General features: G+C 45.2%; 1 long non-coding RNA gene across 1 annotated transcript; it reads left to right on the top strand.

Moving 5' to 3' along the window:
- The first annotated feature begins 15,071 nt into the window (after window positions 1-15,071).
- On the top strand, window positions 15,072-21,168 carry LOC141108591 (uncharacterized). Its single transcript, XR_012236089.1, has 2 exons — window positions 15,072-15,742; window positions 20,055-21,168. It is a non-coding gene; the product is annotated as an uncharacterized lncRNA (long non-coding RNA).
- Window positions 21,169-21,491: the final 323 nt, after the last annotated feature.

Raw genomic sequence — 21,491 nt, 5'->3', positions numbered from 1 at the left:
GAAAGCCTTTGCAAAATCCAGATACATCACGTCTACAGCCCTTCCTTTATCTAGATGGCAGCTCCCCTTTTCATAGAAGGTTAAGAGATTGGTTTGGCAAGAACGATTTTTCATGAATCCATGCTGATTACTGCTAATGATACCGTTTTTACTACTAAAATCTTGTAACTAGTCCCTTATCCCCTCCAAGAGCTTGCAAACTATTTATGTTAGGCTAACTGGTCTGTAGTTCCCTGGGATATATCTTGGCCCTTGTTTAAATATTGGTGCTGTCAGCAATGGCGTCCCTAGGGGGGGGGGGCAGAGGGGGCCCTGACCCCCCCAACATTATGCTGTGCCGCACCATGTGCCCCCCAATTAAAATTTTTTTTTTTACAAAAAGGCAATGTCTTTTTGTTTGCATTCGTAGCAGATGCGCCACATCTTACTCGGGCCGCCGCTGGAGTAACACAGTCTCTATTGAGAGGGAGAGCATCCCCAGTCAGCTCCTGCAGGTGATTCCTCCCCCCTCCCTCTGCTCGCTGACACTGCATAATGCGAGTGCTCACACAGCCATGGCCGCCCGATCTGCTCCTTCCCCTGCATCCTCATTGGCAGGGAGAAGAGCGAGTTGCAGGAAGGACTCCACCAGGACTCTCAGTTACTGAAAAAACAGACTGATTTCTCCCATCCTTAGGACAGGAGAACAAGCCTGTAAATTCCAAGAGATGCCAGACCAGCGCTGTCAATAGCAGGGGCAGGACAGCAAGAGGAGGCTGGGGAACCCCACAGTGGCAGAACACCAGGGCCCGATAGCAAGACAACCTTTGCAACCCTGATAGTTCTCCTACTGCTTTGGACCCTTATATTTTCTTGGTATGCTGGTGACATATATCTCTTGTTTTCTGCCACCCTGGGGGGCCCCAATACAGTAGGAAGGGAGCTCACTGCAGAACATGTGAAAGGGCCCCTTGTGGGATAGTAGTAAAGGGCCCCAGGATATATATATATATATATATATATATATATATATATAAAATTGCATTTTATAGTTGCCCCCCTAGTTTTGTCGCTGTCCCCCCATGTTCCCCCCCCTAAATATGAAAGCTGGAGACGCCACTGGCTGTCAGGGAAAATCTAAGCGTCTCCCTATAAGCATATATTTTCTTTGCGCTTAAAAGCACAAACAGCTCTCTTATATAATGCCAGGAAAGCGCGCCTTTCTTTCTCTCCAAGTAACACAAACAGATGCTGGTATCACCTCAAGCTCAGTATCATCCTCCACCAGGTAGCCAAGCTGCTTTTATTTATACTAAACACATGGATAATAAAAGAGGCTGTTGACTTCAGAATCAGCCAATCAGACACTTGTATTCATTCAAAAGAACCAATGACACACATGCATATAGTCAAATAGAAATGCAGTAGTGACGTGTGCAGACGGTGGTATGCAAAACCATGTGGCGAGCACATGGTTCCGAACACAACTGTGTGCGCTTCCCACTGCTACCAATGATGTGAGACATACTACATTATGGCCCAGTGCATAGTTGCCAACATTGTAAAAAAAAAATGTGGGACACTTTTGTGGCTGTAGGCGGAGCTGTCCAATAATTAGGGGGCGGGGCATTTGTCAGTAGGCGTGGCCTAGCAAAAATAGACGCACGCAAAAATGGGCGTGGTTTACACAAAATAGTGGGCGTGGCTTAAGAGGGTGTGGTTAGAGTCTGAGATGAATGAGGGATGGAGAGGGAGAGAGGGGGAGAGGGATTAGAGGGGGAGAGGGGGAGAGGGATTAGAGGGGGAGAGGGATTAGAGGGGGAGAGGGATTAGAGGGGGAGAGGGGGAGAGGGAAATGATGGGACAGCAGCCCCAGATCCTACACAATAAAAATATGTGTATTCTAGAAAGTTTAACAATCAGCAGATAAAGATACTCCAAACACCTGGTGTTAGCACTTCAATCATCCCGGCACCATGGTTGTTATGGTGTCAGGATGATTGAAGTGCATTATTTCTATTATTACATTGTAATATAAAATGAAATCATTCAACTTACCATAATGCAGAATCAGTGGGATCCCTGAGCGTGTCACCTGCCACGTCGCCTGCCACCAGCCGTCCGTCCTTGCTTCAGATGTCCGAGCAGAGTCCGTCCTTGCATCAGGTGTCCCAGCAGAGCCCCCCCCTTACATCAGATGTCCCCAGCGGAGCCCCACCTCACACCAGGAGTCCCCGGCGGAGCCCCCCCTCACACCAGGAGTCCACGGCGGAGCTCCCCCTCACACCAGGAGTCCCCGGCGGAGCTCCCCCTCACATCAGGTGTCCCCGGCGGAGCTCCCTCTCACATCAGGTGTCCCCGGCGGAGCTCCCTCGCACATCAGGAGTCCCCGGCGGAGCCCCCCCTCACATTAGGTGTCCCCGGCGGAGCCCCCCTCACATCAGGAGTCCCCGGCGGAGCCCCCCCTCACATCAGGAGTCCCCGGCGGAGCTCCCCCTCACATTAGGTGTCCCCAGCGGAGCTCCCCCTCACATCAGGTGTCCCCAGTGCCCCCCCTCACATCAGGTGTCCCCAGTGCCCCCCCCTCACATCAGGTGTCCCCAGTGCCCCCCCCTCACATCAGGTGTCCCCAGTGCCCCCCCTCACATCAGGTGTCCCCAGTGCCCCCCCCACATCAGGTGTCCCCAGTGCCCCCCCCCACATCAGGTGTCCCCAGTGCCCCCCCTCACATCAGGTGTCCCCAGTGCCCCCCCTCACATCAGGTGTCCCCAGTGCCCCCCCCACATCAGGTGTCCCCAGTGCCCCCCCTCACATCAGGTGTCCCCAGTGCCCCCCCCTCACATCAGGTGTCCCCAGTGCCCCCCCCTCACATCAGGTGTCCCCAGTGCCCCTCCCTCACATCAGGTGTCCCACAGCGGCGCGCCCCCCCTACCTCAGAGGTGTCCTAGATGTGTGTCCGCAGTATGGCTAGAACCCCTGCCCCTTTCCATATCAGACTGGCAGCGGGGCGGGGGGTAGGTGGGCCGAGGCGGAGCGGGGCAAGGCGGAGCGGGGCGGGCAGAGGCGGAGCGGGGCGGGGGGTGGGCGGCGACGCAGAAGCTCCGTCTAGCCCCCCCCAGCCGTCTTCCTGAACTTCAATAAAATGGCGGCGGTGGCGGTTTCGAAAATCGGGAAGCGGATTTTTCGGGACATTTCCCGGGACACCACAAATTCAGGAATGGAGTCCAAATCCCAGGAATGTCCCGGGAAATCCGGGACAGTTGGCAACTATGCCAGTGGGCCATAATTTTGTATGGTTATACTATGGTTCCCAAGTATGCAGACCTGCTTACTTAGGAGTTTAAATGCATTAAGGTAAAATATTTTTAGGGTTTACAACCACTTTAGCCCCTTCCCCCAAAAGGACATACCGGTGCGTCCTCTGGTTGAAGGGGTTATACCGGGGCCATTGCTGAAGTTGCAGTCAAGACCCCAATATAGTTTTTTTTTTCTCCAAGCGATGCTGTACAATGTAAAAGCAATCCTAGTGGCAAGAAAAGCGTGGATTGCTTTTAAATGCCCCACCTTCCTGGGCTTTCCCGTCCTACCAAGAGGCCCAGGACTGAAGCCAGCGGTTCCATTGGCTTACCATAGAGATAACTGAGGATTGAAGCATCCTAAATCATCACTGTGAGCTAAGAAACTAGAAGCAACAAGTATTTTATCACTTCCAGTTATGGTCTAATGTAAACAGGCTGTTACCAGCCTGTGAAAGCATCTGAGAAGCCAATCTTGGTTTGATCAGATGCTTTTAAGGGTAGAGGATAAATATGGGGTCCCCAGATGTCTCAGTAAAGAGTACCTGTCACCGCCCCTCTCTATCACAAGGGATGTTGTTCATCCTTTGTGATAGCAATAAGGGTGCTCAAAAAAATAAATAAATAAAGAGACAGTGTAAAAAAATAAAATAAATAATAAAATGTAAAAAAATTTAAGCACCCCCATCCTCTGTGCTGTTGCGCAAATATAAATGCATACATACTGTAGGTCGCGCATGCATATATAAACGGTGTTTGCACCACACATGTGAGGTTTCACCGCAAACGTTATAGCGAGTACAATAATAATAATAATAATAATAAAGCGTTGCCTATGGAGATTTTTAAGTACCGTAGTTTGGCGCTGTTCCACAAACATGTGCAGTTTTAAAAATTGCATTTCAAAGACCGCTTTTCAAATATCGTGTGACATAAAACATTGCAGCATCCACCATTTTATTCTCTAGGACCTCAGCTTAACCACTTGAGCTCTGGAAGGTTTTACCCCCTTCATGGCCAGAGCATTTTTTGCTATTCAGCGTAGTGCTAATTTAACCTGTAAATTGCTCAGTCATGCAACACTGTACCCAAATTAAATTATATATATTATTTTTCACACAAATAGAGCTTTCTTTTGGTGGTATTTGATAAACACTGTTTTTTAAAATTTTTTGCGATATAAATAAAAAAAAGACTGAAACTTTTGAAAAAAAATATCCAATAAAATCAAATTTCGTCATAAATTTAGGCCAAAAATTATTCTGCTACATGTCTATGGTAAAGAAAAATCCCAATGAGTGTATATTAATTGGTTTCAGGGCCATCTTTAATTTTGATTGGGCCCTGGGCAAACATTTTCTCTTGGCCCCCCCCTCCTCCAGGGCAGGTAGACTCAAAATCAGTTTACTGCAGCAGATCACGCAGCGATTGCAATTGTTTGCCAGAGGTTACAGCCTATCCTTACTGCTCACTGGCTAGTTGCTAGAGGTTACTACACATAATTTCTGCTTGCCGATTGGTTGCTAGAGGTTAATGCACATTATTAGGGCTCACTGATTGGTTGCTAGGGGTTACAGCACATCATTACCACTTACTGATTGGTTGCTAGAGAATAAAGCAGATCCCTACTGTTCGTTGATTGGTTGCTAGAGGTTAATGCACATCATTACCTCCCATTGAGCAGTGGAGCAATCCCAGATAATTGAGCAAGTAAAGGGGCACATTAATACACATACTACAGGAGAGTGTGCAAAGTGCAGACATACTACAGGAGAGGTTCAGAGACTGCGGACATACTGCAGGAGACAATCAGAGACTGCGGACATACTGCAGGAGATTACCAGAGACTTCGGACATACTGCAGGAGACAATCAGAGACTGCGGACATACTGCAGGAGATTACCAGAGACTGCGGACCTACCACAGGAGACAATCAGAGACTGCGGACATATTGCAGGAGATTACCAGAGACTGCGGACATATTGCAGGAGATTACCAGAGACTGCGGACATACTGCAGGAGATTACCAGAGACTACGGACATACTGCAGGAAATTACCAGAGACTGCGGACTGACTGCAGGAGACAATCAGAGACTGCAGACATACTGCAGGAGATTACCAGAGACTGCGGGCATACTGCAGGGGACAATCAGGGACTGCGGACATACTGCAGGAGACAATCATAGACTGCGGACATACTGCAAGAGACAATCAGAGACTGCGGACATACTGAGGAGACAATCAGAGACTGCGGACATACTGCAGGAGATTAACAGAGACTGCAGACATACTGCAGGAGATTACCAGAGACTGCAGACATACTGCAGGAGATTACCAGAGACTGCGGACATACTGCAGGAGACAATCAGAGACTGCGGACATACTGCAGGAGACAATCAGAGACTGCGGACATACTGCAGGAGACAATCAGAGACTACAGACATTATACAGGTGATGGTCAGAGAACTTTCAGCAACGCACAGCTTTACAGTTGAATAACACAGCTCAGGGTTTAAGCAGTCAGGCATTTTATGGGTGTAAGGACATACCAGGCCAGCCAAACTCACTACATACATTCAGAGGTCCGTGGGTGGGGCTTCCACTCTCTGCTCTCACTACAACAGCTGGGAGCTCCACTGACATTTTGTTGGGGGGCCCGCGTCATCCGTGAATTGGGGCCCCGATGACAGCTTTGCAGAGTGTACAGAGGACACCGGAGGCTGTATTCCTGCGCTAGCCAGCTCCACTGACGCTCTGACCCCCCGCCCCCATACAGCCTGTATGCTGGGAACAGAGCGGCTGTAGTGAGAGCCAGTGATCGGAGTGGGAGCGTCAGTGGAACTCCCGGTCCCGCTCCTGGACCTCTGTATTCCCCAGCCAGTATAGATAGGGCGGGGCCGGGAGCTCCACTGACGCTCCCACTCCGATCACTGGCTCTCACTACAGCCGCTCTGTTCCGAGCATACAGGCTGCACAGGGGCGGGGTCAGAGCGTCAGTGGAGCTCCCGGCCCCACCCCTCTCCGCTGGCTAGCGCGGGAATACAGCCTCCTGTGTCCTCTGTTCACTCTGCAAAGCCGTCATCGGGCCCCAATTCACAGGTAGCGCAGGCCCCCCAACAAAGATTAAGCCCAGGGCAAGTGCCCTGTTTGCCCTGTGCAAAAGACAGCCGTGATTGGTTTGTGTGAAAGTTATAGCATCTACAAATGATGGTATATATACAGGAATTTATGCAGCTTTCACTTTCTGACTGCCTATCACATTTCTTGAGGGCCCCAAACCAACGACCACCTTCAGGCTTTCAAAGGCTGTAATTTCCTCATATCACTTCCTCAACACCTATCACAGTTTTGGAGGCCTTGCAATGCCAGGATAGTACAAAATAATGACCCCTTTTTGGAAAGTAGACACCCCAAGCTATTTGCTGAGAGGTATGTTGAGTGCATGGAAGATTTTAGTTTTTTGCCACAAGTTTTTGGAAAATAACAACAACAACAACAAAAAGTTTGTAGATTAATGGAGGATTCACCTCCCTGTTATTCTATGTCACAGGCTGGAGGGGCGTGACACAGCCTGTGACTGGAAGAAATACATCCACACCATGTTATTGCCAAAAATAATAAAGATTATTTATTTTACTCTGTATTCCAAAGGCTTTTTTTCACTTATTTTGTGCCCAGTATTGTTGGACGAACGGTCCGGGATGAACGCCCCACAATGCATTGAGCGCCGCACAGTACATTCTAAGCCCTAATTGGGTGAAGCAATGAAGGCTTTGCCCAATCAGGGCATAGAGCACTCTCAGAGCCACGAATAGAGAAAGTCATGATAACCTCCCCCAACATAAGTGTGCCATAACCTAGCCTGCGACTGGCCACTAGGGAGGGAGTCCTGTGCTGACATGAGAAAGGGCCAGGAAAGGAAAATTACGGTAAGTATTTGATAACAATTTTCCATTTTCCTGGCCCACCTCACATCAGCACACAATGGGATATACCATAGCTGAATAAATGGGTGGGAGAGAACAAATGAAAAGAGACACTAACAATCAAAGAAAAGCTGCTAAAGCCAAAAATAATTGATATCTCTTGTCCCAAACTTGGTGAACACACATCTAGTTTGTAAGGTTGAATAAAGACCGCACAAGACCTTCAAGCTAGCCATCTTACATACAGTATCTCACAAAAGTAAACACACCCTCACATTTTTGTAAATATTTTATTATATCTTTTCATGTGACAACACTGAAGAAATGACACTTTGCTACAATGTAAAGTAGTGAGTGTACAGCTTGTATAACAGTGTAAATTGCTGTCCCCTCAAAATAACTCAGCACACAGCCATTTATTTCTAAACCGCTGGCAACACCCCTAAGTGGAAATGTCCAAATTGGGCCCAAAGTGTCAATATTTTGTGTGGCCACCATTATTTTCCAGGATTGCCTTAACTCTCTTGGGCATGGAGTTCACCAGAGCTTCATAGGTTGCCACTGGAGTCCTCTTCCACTCCTCCATGACGACATCACGGAGATGGTGGATTTTAGAGACCTTGCGCTCCTCGACCTTCCATATGAGAATGCCCCACAGATGCTCAATAGGGTTTAGGTATGGAGACATGCTTGGTCAGTCCATCACCTTTACCCTCAGCTTCTTTAGCAAGGCAGTGGTTGTCTTGGAGGTGTGTTTGGGGTCGTTATCATGTTGGAATATGGCCCTGCAGCCCAGTCTCCGAAGGGAGGTGTTCATGCTCTGCTTTAGTATGTCACAGTACATGTTGGCATTGATAGGGTTGAAATAATGACTTAGAGTTCCACTTTTTAATTGTTTCTGTTTTTTCTTACCTGTGTACGTATCAATTGTTCTATTTAAATTGTTTGTGCTCCTTTCTTACCTGTGTACGTATCAATTGTTCTATTTAAGTTGTTTGTGCTCCTTTCTTACCTGTGTACGTATCAATTGTTCTATCAATCTGTATCTAGATGGAATTTGGAACTGCTGAATAATCATTACATGTTCGCTGATGAGAAACTCTTTGTACCTTAACCTCATTTGGTAATGCCGATAAGATTACTGCTTTTGGAACTGCCTATAAAAGAAGTAAAGGGAGCAGTCCTTTTGGGGGGATGCTCAGAACTTTGATACAGACATACCTGACTCTGTGTCTTAATTCCTATATGAAGCAATAATTAGACAAAGCAATATAAACTATAAGCAACTTATTTAAAAGTTGAACCTAACATTTTGGCGCCCGAACAGGGACTCACCGATGATACTACAAGAGGTGGTTGAGCTACGCTGACGGAACAAAAAGACAGGCATTCCGGGAACCACAGATCAAAAAAAAAACCTGCGCAGGTAAGAAAAAGCTTTATTTTTCTTATATTCTGTGCTCCCCTGATTTGTGCCTATCCGTTCTGTCAGTTACGGTTCTCCTGGTTTTAAAACACCAGCCTCTGTAGTGGTGAGTCTAGAATTACTGCATATTTTAGTTTATATTGCTGGAATTGTTTGTTTTGTTGTCTGTGTTTGTCTTGTCTGTCTTGTTGAGAAAGTGAATGAGCCTTGTCAAGGATGGTATGAGTTAGAAGGGGATTGCCGAACTAAGCAACGGAATGCGCCTTACCTCACACGATTGGGAACCTGAGGGCTTGTGAGCTTGGGGGTCTGACGCTTATGCTTAACCTCACATCTAACTCATAAACCATAGACGGGTTGAGAGTATAAGCCCTGTCTGCTCCATAAAGCAGGGATAAGAGTGTATGAGAGGGATTCCCAGATACGGGGAGGGAATAAGGTCTCAACAAAGTCCCGAGATCTAGTCGGATACCTGGCCACTTAAAGGAATGCTTGTATATGTTGTAGCCGCATTTTTGTATATGTTGTAGCCGCATTCTGGTTTGTTATTGGGCTAGCATATAAAGTAATTATTTATTATTGGGCTAGCATATAAAGTAATTCGGTTTCAGAAATCTCATTCCGGAGAGGTTTCTAGAATTCTAGCACCCTAGGAGGAAGGCAACGAGGAACTAGTGTAACTTAGCTGGTTTGCTATTGGGCTAGCATATAAAGTAATTATTCATTCTTGTATATGTTGTAGCCGCATTATATTGTACACTAAGTGTCCCACACGCTACCTAGGCAGGACTGTTAGAATGGGCCAGAGGAACACAAAACCCCGTCAGGGAATTGTGGCGCACTATACGGTGCCACAGATAATTAAGAACATTTATGGGAAAACCGAAGCACAGGACTTAAAGGATGTCCTTCGTAAATTTAAGGTGAAAGGAGCAGCGGGCTTAGACCCGGATGTATGGAGTGAAATAAAAAGGGACAGACAAGGAGAGGTGTTAGAGAAGCAATGGATGCGTCAGGTTCAATGCTTAATTAAGGTCTCAAATAGAGCGAAAGAAGAGGGGTGGAAATATAATCCAGATTGTGATGGTTGGGATATGAAAGATAGAAGAACAAAAAATGTCGAGGCTCCCAGCTCAGCCATCCCACCCCCATACACTGACGTAGAACACAAATCACACAAGATATATCCGGTACTTGAGGGGAGAGGATGGGTTTGTCAGGATTGTGGAGCACAAAACCCAGAATGGGCAGTAGAATGTGTGCATTGTGGGGCACAAAAACCTCATCCAGAAACTGTAGCTCCCGTACGCACTGATACACGCATTGTTCAGGTAAACAATCCAGAATTTGGACAAGCAGCCCATCCAAATGCCCCGCCTACTGTCACTCGTAGAATGCAAATAAGGACTTGGGCACCATGGTCGGCAGACACCCTTATGGCATTAATACAGAGCACCCCAGACCCGGTAGCAAAGCCAGCTGCTTTTTGTAGATTTGTGACACAGTTAATGAATACACATGAAGCGACCTGGCAGGATGGGGAGGATCTATGCAGACACAAAATGACTCTGACCCTGTTTAACCAGTTTATGACAGAAATAGGTCCACACAGACCTGCAGGACAAGTTGATGGGGATGGCAATTTAGAGACAGGACATGTCAGACATATAGACTCAAGGGCCCCTTTTATTGCTAGATTAGAAGCTTTTTGTCAGGCAAAACAACAGGAGAGGGGGTCCATATCACCCATGAAGCAAATGCCAGGACAGACTGTATCGGAATTTTACTTATCTATGGAAAGTATGATGGCAGATGAGGGATTGGACTTGGCCCTGCCAGTCACAATCCGAGCCTTCAATAGACAATTTATGGAGGGATTAATTCCACAGATAAGTGAGAGACTGAAAGCCTGCACACCAGAGTGGAGGGCAACTAGAGATAGAGGGACGTTGTTACAAAAAGCGCAAGGCATAGAGGCGGACTTAGCAGAAACCAAAGGGAGGAAATCTCATGCTATCAACGCACTCGGGGGTCCCCAAGAGCAAGGTAGAGGTTCCTTTCGCAAACCCCTTACCTGTCACTACTGTAACAAGATTGGTCACATCAGACGCAACTGTAAGAAAAGAATAAGGGATGAAGGAGAGGAAGGTGTTGATTCTCCAGTTAATCAGAGAAGGAACCAGCCCAGGGACAACAAAAATAGTCATATCAGGCAGCAGGGAGATGGTCCACGAGCATGACTCACCCCGGTTTTAGAAAAATCCAAAACAACAATGCTTAAGACAAATATAACGGTTGGTAATAAGAAAATCTCTTGTTTAGTTGATACAGGAGCTTCACGCTCGTTACTTTCTGACTCTGAACTACTCCCTGGCCAAAAATCACCTGACACTTTACTAATAACTGGATATGATGGCATTTTAGCCGACGCCCCGCTTACAAAACCTCTGAAAGTTAAAGTAGGAAACCACATGTTCCTTTCACGCTTTCTGGTATCCAGAGGAGCCCCCACTAATTTGTTAGGAGCTGACATTTTGCAGAAAATAGGAGCTAACATTACCTATCACCCAGATGGCACTGTCACCTTAGCTATAGGGGATAATCAAGAACACATGGAGATGTGTAACCTAATACAATACCTAGAGGAGGAATCGGAATTGTCCGGCCCACCTCCTTCAGACTTAGATCAGATTTTGTCGTCCCTTCCAGGAGAACTATGGGAAAAACATCCAGCTGATGTTGGACTTTTGCCCATACCTCTGGTTACCCTACAGCTGATTCCAGGAGCAGTGCTTCCCCAACAAAAGCAGTATCCACTTAGTGCACCCCAAGAGACGGCCATAGAAATGCAGGTCCAATCCTTCTTAAAAAGTGGAGTTCTAAAAGAGGTAAAATCACCGGCAAACACTCCCTTGTACCCGGTTAAAAAGAAATTAGTAGCCGGTAGTCCGGTTAAGTATAGAATGGTCCAAGACCTTAGAGCGGTCAACAAAATACTAGCCCCGATGACACCTTTAGTACCCAATCCACATACATTACTGTCACAAATACCATCAACCAGTATGTACTTTACGGTTATAGATTTAGCGAACGCTTTCTTTCTTTCCCGCTTGCTGAAGAATGCCAACTTTGGTTCGCATTTTCAATCAAAAATCGGCAACTAACCTGGACACGCCTACCTCAGGGTATGGCGCATTCACCTACCTTTTATTCGCAAGCATTGCAAACGGTGTTGGGAGAATGGGTACCACCAGATTTTTGTGTATTGTTACAATATGTGGATGATTTATTGTTATGCTGCCCTGACAAAGAAACTTGTTTGGCCACCACCCTTAATTTGTTGCGATTTTTGGCAGAAAAAGGTTGCAAGGTTAATAAGAAAAAGTTACAAGTGTGTCAGGAAAAAGTTATCTTTTTGGGACATTGTATATCACAGGGTACGAGACATCTCACTGAGGAGAGGGTTCAAGTGATAAAGGGAATGTTACCCCCACGGAATTTCAAACAATTGCGTATGTTTTTAGGTATCGTGTCATATTGTAGACAGTGGATACCACATGCTAGCGCTTTGATGCAGCCATTATACGATTGTTTGAAAATTGTACCGTATGTGCTTACAGAAGTAGCTTATGAGTCGTTTATCACTTTGAAAAAGTTGTTGATTTCTGCCCCGGCTATTGGTATATCAGATTACACCAAGATATTTAATCTGTACATTGCTGAGATCACTGGACACGCCACAGGTGTTCTGACACAGGCACATGTAAAACAAAGACCAGTCGCTTACTTTTCAGCAGCATTAGATCCAGTATCTAGAGGTTCACCGTCTTGTGTACGGGCGGTAGCTGCAGTGTCAATTATCATAGATAAGTCATCAGAGATTGTTCTAGACAATCCAGTCGTAGTGCATACCACACATGACATACATGCAATCTTGTCTCAGGTACAGCCCAAACACATTTCAATGGCTAGGCAATTAAGATTACAGTGTACTTTACTCTTACCTCCAAATGTTACTTTTCAGCGCTGTACAACCTTAAATTTGGCCACCTTTTTGCCTCTTCAGTCACCAGATTTGGCAAGGGGGAATGATAGTACTAATAGTACTAGTGAGAAAAGAAATGAGGACACTGACACTCTTTTGTTTAAAGAAGTAGATCAGCACGATTGTTTTCAGCTCATGGAACAGGAGACAATGGGATTCCCACATGTTACAGATACACCGATTTTAAATGCTGAGCACACCTTGTATATAGATGGTAGTAGGTTTGCTGATGACAAGGGTAAATATCACACAGGGTATGCTGTAGTGACTGATACGCAGGTAATTGAAGAACAGGCCTTACCAGCCCACATGTCAGCACAGGAAGCAGAATTAAAAGCTTTAGAACAAGCCCTAGAATACTTAAAAGAACGAGAAGGGAATATTTACACTGACTCTGCCTACGCTTATGGCGTAGCGCACGATTATGGCCACATATGGAGGGCTAGAGGTTATCTGACAGCAGCAGGTACACCTGTAAAACATGGAGAAGGGATTAAGAGAGTCCTGAACAATCTTCAAAAGGTTAAACGAGTAGCCATTATGAAGATAGCGGCACACACGAGCGCAAAAACAATTGAGGCAAAAGGAAATGCATTTGCAGATTTGACTGCAAAACAGGCAGCTCTAGGGGAAGGAAGCCCTGAGACCTTAGCAGCGGTAGAGGTGAGTATCCCAGAACCAGCATGGCAGCAGCTGAGTAAATTACAGGAGCAAGCAGGGGAGAGCGAGAAAGATAAGTGGGTCAGGATGGGAGCAGCACCAGACCTTGACAATGTATGGAGGGAAGGAGGCAAAATATGCCTGCCTGCCTCTCTGTACCCAGAAATGGCAGCGGCAGTTCACCTACCCACACACGTCAGTTCCAATTCCATGTATAGGATTGTGAACCAAGGATGGCTCACCCCTGGATTCAGTAGCACTGCAAGAAACTACTGTGCAGCCTGCCAAATCTGTCTCCTGAATAACCCAGGACAGAGAGTAAAAACCCCACGTAAACACCAGGTCCGGGCCCAATACCCCTTCCAGAGACTGCAGATTGATTACATACAAATGCCTAAGAGCGGCCCTTTTGAATTTGTCCTCGTGTGTATCGATTTATTCTCAGGTTGGCCCGAAAGTTATCCAGTAAAATCGGCTACAGCTAAAGCCACAGCTAAGAAACTGATCACTGAGTTAATACCTAGGTTTGGTCTTCCTGAAACCATAGAATCAGATAGGGGGACACACTTTACAGGAGAAATCATGCAGAATGTGATGACCATGTTAGGGGTTCAACAAAGTTTTCACACCCCTTACCACCCACAGAGTTCAGGATCAATGGAGAGAGTAAATGGGACAATAAAGTTAAAAATACAAAAAGCCATGCAAGAGTTAAACAAGCCTTGGCCAGAATGCCTGCCTTTGGCTTTGTTCTCTATAAGGTACACTCCAACAGGAAAGACAGGATTATCCCCATATGAGATACTTTTTGGGAATGCACCTAGATTGGGTTTATACTTTCCACAGAGTATGCAATTGCAATGTGATAGTTTGACTGCATATGTGATACAATTACAACAACGTCTAACTAAGATCCACAAAAGTGTGTATTCTTCTCTTCCAGACTGGTGGTGCTCAGTTTGAAGCTGTGGAGCTTGGTGTAAGTGGAGCTTTTTTAAGTGGGAGTTATAAACAAGAGTTAGAGTATACAAGTCTTGCTGTCTGTTGGTGTGTGTATTGCTGCTGTCTGCTGGTGTGTGTATTGCTGCTGTCTGTTGGTGTGTGTATTGCTGCTGTCTGTTGGTGTGTGTATTGCTGCTGTCTGTTGGTGTGTGTATTGCTGCTGTCTGTTGGTGTGTGTATTGCTGCTGTCTGTTGGTGTGTGTATTGCTGCTGTCTGTTGGTGTGTGTATTGCTGCTGTCTGTTGGTGTTTGCTGGGTTGCATTTTGGGGACTTTTCCTTTTAGTTTTTATCTTGCCTTTTGCTGTCACTTTTTAAATAGCTTTTCTTTTTTTTTTTTTTTTTTTTTTTGTTTCATCAGTCTATCAATTAAGGGTGTGGTTAATTGCTCCCAGGTGACTATTTAACTTGTTGTAGGACTCAGTTGAGCGTGCTCAGTTTGAAGCTGTGGAGCTTGGTGTAAGTGGAGCTTTTTTAAGTGGGAGTTATAAACAAGAGTTAGAGTATACAAGTCTTGCTGTCTGTTGGTGTGTGTATTGCTGCTGTCTGCTGGTGTGTGTATTGCTGCTGTCTGTTGGTGTGTGTATTGCTGCTGTCTGTTGGTGTGTGTATTGCTGCTGTCTGTTGGTGTGTGTATTGCTGCTGTCTGTTGGTGTGTGTATTGCTGCTGTCTGTTGGTGTGTGTATTGCTGCTGTCTGTTGGTGTGTGTATTGCTGCTGTCTGTTGGTGTGTGTATTGCTGCTGTCTGTTGGTGTTTGCTGGGTTGCATTTTGGGGACTTTTCCTTTTAGTTTTTATCTTGCCTTTTGCTGTCACTTTTTAAATAGCTTTTCTTTTTTTTGTTTTTTTTTTTTTGTTTCATCAGTCTATCAATTAAGGGTGTGGTTAATTGCTCCCAGGTGACTATTTAACTTGTTGTAGGACTCAGTTGAGCGTGCTCAGTTTGAAGCTGTGGAGCTTGGTGTAAGTGGAGCTTTTTTAAGTGGGAGTTATAAACAAGAGTTAGAGTATACAAGTCTTGCTGTCTGTTGGTGTGTGTATTGCTGCTGTCTGCTGGTGTGTGTATTGCTGCTGTCTGTTGGTGTGTGTATTGCTGCTGTCTGTTGGTGTGTGTATTGCTGCTGTCTGTTGGTGTGTGTATTGCTGCTGTCTGTTGGTGTGTGTATTGCTGCTGTCTGTTGGTGTGTGTATTGCTGCTGTCTGTTGGTGTTTGCTGGGTTGCATTTTGGGGACTTTTCCTTTTAGTTTTTATCTTGCCTTTTGCTGTCACTTTTTAAATAGCTTTTCTTTTTTTTTTTTTTGTTTCATCAGTCTATCAATTAAGGGTGTGGTTAATTGCTCCCAGGTGACTATTTAACTTGTTGTAGGACTCAGTTGAGCGTGCTCAGTTTGAAGCTGTGGAGCTTGGTGTAAGTGGAGCTTTTTTAAGTGGGAGTTATAAACAAGAGTTTAAAACAGGAGGTTATAACAGGGGTCATAGTACCTGTGTAGTGTGAGTATCTGAGTGTTGTCTGAGTAGTGTGTGTGGATCGTTAGTACTTGTGTATTGTGTACCTGTGTATTGTCTTGAGTATTAGTGCCAGGAAGCTAGTTGTTAGGTAATTTGGACAGGGTAAAATCCCCAAATCCTCACTAAATTTAATAGGTACGATGCCTGGCGGGTGTGGAGAGGCGACTCTTTGTACATCTTGCCGCATGTATGCGTTCCTTGATCATCCGATCGAGGGCGAATACTGCTGTGCAAAATGTAAGCACATTGTTTCCCTGGAAGCCCAGATTCTGAATCTGGGGAAGCAACTGTCAGCACTGAGAAGTCCCTCCATACTAAAGGTGAGCCAGGAACGTACACGGCAGGTGCCGGCAGGGGCCAGCACAGAGGCGGGTGGAGACAAAGAGGTGCAGGCACTAGCAAAGAGTAGATGGGTGACAGTCAGGAGGGGTAGAGGGGGAAGTGCCAGGGAGGCCGATCCAGGACTGGAGCATCCCAATAAGTACGCTCCATTGAGTGACATTGGTGTAACCAGTCAGGGACCAGCACTGCTGGAGTTGAGGGACTCTCCTAGCTGCCAGGGGAAGAACTCCTCCAGTGAGAGTGGGGGGGCAGCAAAGGGAAAGGAAAGACAGATTCTGGTGGTAGGGGACTCAATTCTTAGAAGGACAGAGAGGGCAATCTGTAACCAAGACCTGAAGCGCCGAACAGTATGTTGTCTACCAGGCGCTCGGGTTCGGCACATCACGGATCTTGTGGACAGATTACTGGCAGGGGCTGGGGAAGACCCGGCTGTCATGGTGCACGTTGGCACCAATGACAAAGTCAGAGGCAGATGGAGTGTCCTAAAGAACGATTTTAGGGACTTAGGAGCTAAATTGAGGAAAAGGACCTCCAAGGTAGTGTTCTCAGGAATACTACCGGTACATCGAGCCACACCAGAGAGGCAGAGGGAGATTAGGGAAGTAAACAAGTGGCTGAAGAGCTGGTGTAGTAAGGAGGGGTTTGGGTTCCTGGAGGACTGGGCCGACTTCTCAGTCGGTAACCGGTACTATAGAAGGGATGGACTGCACCTAAATGAGGAGGGTGCAGATCTGCTGGGAATGAAGATGGCCAAAAAGTTAGAGGGGTTTTTAAACTAGGCGATGGGGGGGAGGGTCCAGAGACAGTGATAGCCAGCGCGGAAGATATTCCAGAGGGTAGTATTGGGGGCATTAGTGGTAGGTTAACCAAAGCACAAAAACACAAGGTGAGTATAGTAGCAAGTCCAAGTTGCAATCTTGAAACACCCAATACGAGGACAATATGCGACCGGTCTAAACTATGTGGCATGTTCACCAATGCCAGGAGCCTGGCGGACAAGATGGGTGAACTAGAGATACTGTTGTACAAGGAGGATTTGGATTTTGTGGGAATTTCAGAGACCTGGTTCAACAGCTCTCATGATTGGCTGGCAAACATTCAAGGGTATACCCTATACCGCAAGGATAGAGAGGGTAAAAAAGGGGGAGGGGTATGCCTATATATCAAGAATAATGTACAAGTGAATGTGAGAGATGACATCACTGAGGGGGCTAGGGAGGAGGTGGAATCTTTATGGGTAGAGCTCCAAAGGGATGAAGCTAAGGGGAAAATAATACTGGGAGTATGCTATAGGCCCCCTAACCTGAGGGAGGAAGTGGAGACGGATCTCCTATCACAAATTGGATTAGCAGCAAGGATGGGAAGTGTTATCATAATGGGGGATTTTAATTATCCAGACATAGACTGGGCGGAGGGAACCGCGCATTCATTTAAGGCTCGCCAGTTCCTTAATGTCTTGCAGGACAATTTTATGGGTCAGATGGTAGACGCACCAACTAGAAATAAAACATTGCTAGATCTACTGATTACCAACAATACAGACCTGATAACAGATGTGGAAATACGGGGCAATTTAGGTAACAGCGATCACAGGTCAATTAGTTTCAGTATAAATCACACAAATAGGAGACATAAGGGAACACAAAGACACTGAATTTCAAAAGAGCCAACTTCCCTAAACTACAAACCTTGCTAAAAGGCATAAATTGGGATAAAATATTAGGAACAAAGAATACAGAGGAGAGATGGGTTTGCTTTAAGAGCATATTAAATAAGGGCATTAGCCAATGTATCCCATTGGGTAATAAATTTAAAAGAGCGAACAAACATCCTGGATGGCTTAACTCCAATGTAAAAATGCATATAAAAGCAAAGGAGAAGGCCTTCAAAAAATACAAGGTTGAGGGATCATCCACAGCATTCAGAATTTATAAAGAATGCAATAAGAAATGTAAGGGTGCAATTAGGATGGCTAAGATAGAACATGAAAGACACATAGCGGAGGAGAGCAAAAAAAATCCCAAGAAATTCTTTAAGTATGTAAACAGTAAAAAAGGGAGGACAGACCATATTGGCCCCATAAAGAATGAGGAAGGACATCTGGTTACAAAGGATGGGGAGATGGCAGAGGTATTGAATTTATTCTTCTCCTCAGTATTCACGAGTGAATCGGGGGGCTTCAGTAACCAAAACTGCAGTGTTTATCCTCATGACACAACACAGGAAGCACCTACATGGTTAACAGAGGACGGAATTAAAATTAGACTTGAGAAACTTAACATTAATAAATCACCGGGACCAGATGGCTTGCATCCGAGGGTACTTAGGGAACTCAGTCAGGTGATTGCCAGACCGTTGTTCCTAATTTTTACAGACAGTCTATTGACTGGAATGGTGCCAGCTGATTGGAGAAAAGCCAATGTAGCACCAATATTTAAAAAGGGCCCAAAAAACATCCCTGGGAATTACAGACCAGTTAGCCTAACATCAATAGTATGTAAACTCTTGGAGGGGATGATAAGGGACTATATACAAGATTTTAGTAATAAGAATGATATCATTAGCAGTAATCAGCATGGATTCAGGAAGAATCGTTCTTGCCAAACCAATCTATTAACCTTCTATGAGGAGGTGAGTTGCCATCTAGATAAAGGAAGGCCCGTAGACGTGGTGTATCTGGATTTTGCAAAAGCATTTGACACAGTTCCCCATAAACGTTTACTGTACAAAATAAGGTGCGTTGGCATGGACCATAGGGTGAGTACATGGATTGAAAACTGGCTACAAGGGCGTGTTCAGAGGGTGGTGATAAATGGGGAGTACTCAGAATGGTCAGGGGTGGGTAGTGGGGTCCCCCAGGGTTCTGTGCTGGGACCAATCCTATTTAATTTGTTCATAAATGACCTGGAGGATGGGATAAACAGTTCCATCTCTGTATTTGCAGACGATACTAAGCTAAGCAGGGCAATAACTTCTCCGCAGGATGTGGAAATCTTGCAAAAAGACCTGAACAAATTAATGGGGTGGGCGACTACATGGCAAATGAGGTTCAATGTAGAAAAATGTAAAATAATGTATTTGGGTGGCAAAAATATGAATGCAATCTATACACTGGGGGGAGAACCTCTGGGGGAATCTAGGATGGAAAAGGACTTGGGGGTCCTAGTGGATGATAGGCTCAGCAACGGCATGCAATGCCAAGCTGCTGCTAATAAAGCAAACAGAATATTGGCATGCATTAAAAGGGGGATCAACTGCAGAGATAAAACGATAATTCTCCCGCTCTACAAGACTCTGGTCCGCCCGCACCTGGAGTATGCTGTCCAGTTCTGGGCACCAGTCCTCAGGAGGGACGTACTGGAAATGGAGCGAGTACAAAGAAGGGCAACAAAGCTAATAAAGGGTCTGGAGGATCTTAGTTATGAGGAAAGGTTGCGAGCACTGAACTTATTCTCTCTGGAGAAGAGACGCTTGAGAGGGGATATGATTTCAATTTACAAATACTGTACTGGTGACCCCACAATAGGGATAAAACTTTTTCGCAGAAGAGAGTTTAATAAGACTCGTGGCCACTCATTGCAATTAGAGGAAAGGAGGTTTAACCTTAAACTACGTAGAGGGTTCTTTACTGTAAGAGCGGCAAGGATGTGGAATTCCCTTCCACAGGCGGTGGTCTCAGCGGGGAGCATTGATAGCTTCAAGAAACTATTAGATAATCACCTGAATGACCGCAATATACAGGGATATGTAATGTAATACTGACACATAATCACACACATAGGTTGAACTTGATGGACTTGTGTCTTTTTTCAACCTCACCTACTATGTAAACTACTATGTAAACTATGTAGACCCTAATTCAATAACAGGTACACATACTCTGCTACCAGGGGATTATGTATATGTGAAGAAACACACCAGAAAGACATTGGAACCCAGGTTTGAAGGTCCTTACCAAGTACTCTTGACCACAGCCACCTCAGTAAAGCTGGAAGGAAAACCTACCTGGATACACGCATCACATTGCAAGAAACAACCCGAGAAAACAACATGATGAAACATCTACTTACATATTTTTTTTTGTTGAAGATTGTTGTTTTACAAATATATGCATGGACTCCTGGTATTAATGTACTTGAAGTAGAGGAAACAACAACTTTCGAATGGGCTATAGATGATCCTAAAGTAGCAAATGATTATTGACAAAGGTAGACTAGTACATCTTTCCTCACAGATACAACAGGATACTGCACCACATTGGTGGGATATATTTAGTGGAATGTCTTCTACAGCAACCAATATCTTTCACTGGTTGTTAAGTCCAATGGTAATTATTATTCTAATATTAATATCACTTACAATCACAAATATATGTGTATACAGGAAAATAAATAGGAAAATTAGGAGAATAGACAGGGTATACTGATAAGTGTGTATTGACATCACCCTACTCCTATAAAACTCCTCTTCTTGAATTTTAAGATGTTGGTAATACCTAGGGGGATGGGTTCTACCCCTCTGACAACTCGCGGTCAGGGAAAGGACTCTGGGGAAAAACTGACTAGAACTTATTCATGAGGACCCAGGGGGAAGGAGAGGATGATGTCAAAGGGGGAAATTGATAGGGTTGAAATAATGACTTAGAGTTCCACTTTTTAATTGTTTCTGTTTTTTCTTACCTGTGTACGTATCAATTGTTCTATTTAAATTGTTTGTGCTCCTTTCTTACCTGTGTACGTATCAATTGTTCTATTTAAGTTGTTTGTGCTCCTTTCTTACCTGTGTACGTATCAATTGTTCTATCAATCTGTATCTAGATGGAATTTGGAACTGCTGAATAATCATTACATGTTCGCTGATGAGAAACTCTTTGTACCTTAACCTCATTTGGTAATGCCGATAAGATTACTGCTTTTGGAACTGCCTATAAAAGAAGTAAAGGGAGCAGTCCTTTTGGGGGGATGCTCAGAACTTTGATACAGACATACCTGACTCTGTGTCTTAATTCCTATATGAAGCAATAATTAGACAAAGCAATATAAACTATAAGCAACTTATTTAAAAGTTGAACCTAACAGCATTCATGGTTCCCTCAATGAACTGTAGCTCCCCAGTGCCGGCAGCACTCATGCAGCCACAGAGCATGACACTCCCACCACCATGCTTGACTGTAGGCAAGACACAATTGTCTTTGTACTCCTCACCATCTGAACCAAATACGTTTATCTTGGTTTTATTAGACCACGGGACATGGTTCCAGTAATCCATGTGCTTAGTCTGCTTGTCTTCAGCAAACTGTTTGCGGG

Source organism: Aquarana catesbeiana, linkage group LG09 (genome assembly GCF_042186555.1).
Source record: "Aquarana catesbeiana isolate 2022-GZ linkage group LG09, ASM4218655v1, whole genome shotgun sequence".
NCBI lineage: Eukaryota > Metazoa > Chordata > Amphibia > Anura > Ranidae > Aquarana > Aquarana catesbeiana.
Note: the sequence above shows the minus strand (reverse complement) of the source record. Positions and strands in the feature narration are given on the sequence as shown.